Raw genomic sequence first — 5,144 nt, 5'->3', positions numbered from 1 at the left:
CCCTGTAATATAAGCTGATGCTACAGGTTTGCTGATTATTAAATTCTCATGCTAATTGCACTGGTTTCTGTGCTGCCATGTAGTAATTATCTGTATTAATTACTAATCAGCCTTATATTGTGACATTTCTATTCTATGTGTACTGTATATTGTGAGTGGGTCCCTAAGCTCAGTAAGTGACAGCAGCACAGAGCGTGTGCAGTGAATCAGCAGAAAAGAAGATGGGGAGCTACTGGGGCATCTTTGGAGACACAGACCATCATTGCTAAAGGGCTGTGGTTGCCTTGGGCTCGTACAGAAGCACAAAACATAATGTACAATGTTTCTAGCTACTTCTTTAGTTAGGCTTTAGTTTGCCTTTAAAGGTCATGGTGGCATTTTAGGTTCAGTTTGGGAGAGGGTGGTTTTGGGTTGTCAACCATTTATCATTAGTGCTGGCCGAAATGCATTGAAGTCAATTGGCGTCAAAATAATTTCAACGCATGCGACAATTTTTATACATGCAATGCGCGCAGTAGCGTCACTAGAGGGGGGGTGGGCCCGGCTGCGTGACACGCAGCTGGGCCCGCCCCCTCCATAAGGCCACATTTGTCAGTGGCGCACAGGCTGCCGGGAGGGCCCTGAGGGGGTGCGGGCCCTGGCCTGCTTGCACCCCCTGCTCCCCCGGTAGTTCTGCCGCTGGATGCGCGTTAAAATGTTTTAAAGTCAATGAACGTCCCAAATAATTTTGACACATGACAATTATGCGAATTGTTGCCGCAGTTTAGCCGAATTAAAAAAATGTGGAAATTCACCACAAATTCACTGCTGGTGAATTTATTCGCCCATCACTATTCATCATGAAAGGGAAAGGTAGTGACACATCAGATAAATGTATTATGCTGTTTGTGTTATTTATTCAATGCTGTTGCACCATCATTCTTTAACTCTTTAACCAGCTACTTGTTGCTGATATATTTTGGTTTATTTCTTTATTTAAAAAAAATCAGTAAAAAAGGAAATTTATTTTAATTCATGTACATTACAGAAAAAAAAACCTACTTCTACCTCCTACACATCCTCCTCGCTGCATATTCTGTTAGAGGAAGGTGAAAGTGTGTCAAGGAGGAATGTGTAGCATCACTGAGCAATACCATTCACTTTCCCTTTCAAGAATGTGCATGCCATTGTTTCTCAGAAAATGTGGGGTGCATAATCCAGCCTCGCTTAATTGCAAGAGGAGTAAAAGTGCGGAGAGGTGCAAAACACTTCCTAAAATTCAATTTCTTCCTCTTCCTTTATTTGTAGCATTTAGCATATACGAGTATGGGACCTGTTATCAAGAATGCTTGGGACCTATGGGGTTTCTGGATAATGGCTCTTTCCATAATTTGGATATCTATACCTTAAATCTACTAAAAAAACCATTTAAAATGTAATTACATCTGATAGACGGGTTTTGCTTCCAATAAGGATTAATCATATCTTGGTTGGGATCAAGTACAAGCTACTGTTTTATTATTACAGAGAAAAAGGAAATCATTTAAAAATATTTTTGATTATTTGGATAAAATAGAGTCTATGAGAGATGGCCTTTCCATAATTTGGGGCTTTCTGTATAAGGAGTATTTAGATAATTGATCCCATACCTAGATTTAGTGAGTTAGAAGAGAAAATTTAGACCAAGGAAGATATAGCTTTAGTAAATAAAGGGATTGGGGACGGAGGGACACAATACAAAGAATAGCATCTGAAACCACATCCAGTTTAGGTAAGACTTAAAGGGCACCAATCATGACCAAAATCATTTACTAAGTAAATACACTGTGTGAAAGTTAAAGAAATCCGATTTTTAAAACAGTTAGAATTGTTTGTATAATGTAAATGATCAGCTCACTGTTCCCTCTGCAAGATCTCCCCTATCTCCACTGCAGTTCTAGCTGAGGCAGCCATCTTGGATTTCACTGGCTCCTCCTACCTATATCTTCCCAGCCAACTGCAGCTCTGAAATCTCGCACATGCTCAGTCGAAATTCCTTGTTGCTTATCAACCCTTCTAAGCTATTTTCAAATCAGCCAAACCTGTGTGTTAGCTGCTGTTCAGTTAGTGTGTGCCCTTCATTTGCATAATAACTTTACCAGCAGGGGAAAAGAGAGGGAAATCTCCTGATACTTCTAGTGGAGGAGTTTACTTAAACAAGGCATTCTGGGTAGAATACTCAAAGCAGTGTTACAATCTGAGCATGCTCCTGAAATTTGCATATTAGAGTCTCTGTTATAGTCACAGTATGGCCTCCCTCAGTGAAAGAACTCATTTGACAAAGTAAGGGATTTTTTTAAAACCTGCAGTTTTTTCAAAAAACTATATATGTATGTATATACTACTGTATATATGTAACCCAAATCGCCGACGAAATGGCACTCGGAGCGATTCGTTTTCCGAAGTTGCCGGAGTTTCCTCGTGAGTTTCCTCTGCCCTTATTAGTGCAAAATCACAACAGAAAAGAATATAAAAAAGGTTAATATCAATATAAAGGCATTGCATCATAACATACTACAAGGCAGTGTCTTTACCTTTCTGCATACCTCGTCAGCCAATCCCTCCTGATGCGTTTTGTGCCATTGGACGCTTCATCAGAGTCACATCCCTTATATACCTGCACACTTATCCCCATACATATTCTGTCGTTAGTTAGATAAATATTTATATTCTAGCCATATCCCAGTGCAACTAAAAGTACTCAGATCGTTTGTTACCATGGATAGATTTTTTACCTCTAACCTATAAGAGGGATATACAGTAGTTTCTTTTTAATACATATTCCACAGTTCACTATTACACAAATTACAATCATTACATTCTGTCCATATCTCAGGGCAGCTAAAAATCCCATATAAACTACTTATTGCTGTTGGACCCATGTTCCAGAATGGGGCATAAACTATATAGTGTGTTACAAGTTGTTAACTAAAATCCAAATGTATCTCAAATTTTATTTAAAAAAAAAAAACAACGACCAAACCGGATTTTATCTTATCTATTAATAAAATAACCCAAATTAATCGGATCACAGAAAAACTCGATAAAATAGAAAGAAAACCCAAATCGTTCGAATGTTTCAGGCTTCTTTCTCATATTATTCAATTTCATTTTATGAGTTTTTGCCTGAATACCCTTAAGATTTTTGGGCTAAACCCACACAAAACACCATTAACTTAAATTTAATATAATGAAAATAATAAATATTATAACAAATCTAGAAAAATTCGAGGTTTTTTTTCCCTCTAAAAATGTGAGTTTTTTTTTCTCTAAAAATTCAAGTTTCTTGTGAAACGTCTTAGAATTTTTCAAGATTTTACTATTCGGCCTTAATTAATAACCCCCTAAATGTCTACAGAGCCTCACCTCAAATCGCAAATGTAGTAATACGACAAAATGATAAAGATTGGAGAATAATTTAGGGGAAAAACTAAAAGCAGTCAGTGCAAATATAAAAATCCACTTGCCCCAACATTTTAAAACTGTGACAACATGCCTTAAGATGTCCTTGACCTTTATGTGTATGTGGTTTTTTTTCATGCCTTCTAGCTCTGGATAATAATAAACCAACCGATGCCCCCTGCCGCAAGTAAGTATAAAAAGTGTGAAGGTTTGTTAAGAGGAAGAGGAAAAACCTAAGTAGAGCAAAATGGACCACACCATTGAGTCTACACTCTGGCCGGGAAGTGCAGAGCAAAGTTTTCTTATTTCTGAGTCTAAAGTTCCAAGTTCTAAAGTTCCTCTTACAAATAAATAATAGAATCTCCTCCTCTCCATTAACACAGGGCCGACTTGTTAAAATTTAATTTTGAGCTTATTGGTCAATTTGACAGAATAAAAGTAAATCATTTATCCAATGTTTTAAGATTTCATGGGGTTATTGGTTCATAATACAGAGCTATATTCTTTACATTTGCTTACATTGCCAAACAAATATCTAAAGACAACACAGGTACAGATAATGCAAACAGATGAGTGCAGCACTGGAGAGATTTAAAACCTCTAGATACACCAAGCAAAAAATCCAAAGAAGTGTTGTGATCTGATGCACTGTCCAAGGTGCTGAAAGCTCATTTTCATGGTCCCTTGTTCCTTTCCACTTAAAAGTTTGAACTTTATGGATGTTTTTCAACCTAACTTACAATGTTACCATAATAAATATGACATTTTTCTCACCTCCCAACTCAGCTAAAATGTTTTGGAGGAAAAAGAGAACAACAACAAGTCACTGTTTAGCGGGCATACAATTTGAAAGCAGGAAAGGAGTAAAAGAGCAAGAAGCAAATAGAGACAAACAATGAGTTATAAAAAGTAGCAATAACAATTAGGGGGATATTTATTAAGGTTTAAGTTGTGTTTTCAACGAAAATGTTAGTTTTGGAGTTGATTTTTTTTTGTCAAAACTCATATTTTCGGGTTAAAAAAACTAAATTTTTTGAGATTTATTATACCCTGACCCTGGAAATAGCTATAATCTGAAAAAACACCATCTAAAACCTGTAGAAGTCAATGGCAGAGGTCCCTTGAACCATTTGAAGACGTAAATAGCCTTCATGATGTTTAGGGGGTTTTCAGACGGTTTTGTCCTAAAACTCAATCAATTTGAGCAATTCCAGTTTTTTTTTCGCTGAAAACTCTATTAATTTGAGTTTTCTCCAGGTTTTGCAGAATCAAGTTTTTTCCAAATGAGTTTTCTCTAAAATTAGAAACCATTGGAGTTGTGAGTTCTTTCAAGTTCATTTGAGGTATAAAAAGCTATAACATTCGGCCTTTGATAAATAACCCCCTTAAGGTATGGTGATCCAAATTATGGAAAGACCCCCCTTATCTGGAAAAAGTTTTTATTCGGAGGGTTTTGCCTGAAAATTTGAATAATTCAAGCAATTCGAGTTTTTCTCATGGAAAATTCAATTAATTTGAGTTTTCAGGGTTTCACAACTCGAACTCGCAGAATCAAGTTTTTTCCATTGGAGTTTTTTCTTACATAAGAAACCATTTGAGTTGTGCGTTCATTCGAGGTATAATAAACTCTAACATTTGATAAATAACCCCCTTAATATGTAGCTTTACAGAGCATTTGTTTTTAGATGGGGTCAGTGACCCCCTATTTAAAGGCTGGAAAGAGT

The sequence above is a fragment of the Xenopus laevis genome, chromosome 7L (assembly GCF_017654675.1).
Source record: "Xenopus laevis strain J_2021 chromosome 7L, Xenopus_laevis_v10.1, whole genome shotgun sequence".
NCBI classification, from domain to species: domain Eukaryota; kingdom Metazoa; phylum Chordata; class Amphibia; order Anura; family Pipidae; genus Xenopus; species Xenopus laevis.
Note: the sequence above shows the minus strand (reverse complement) of the source record.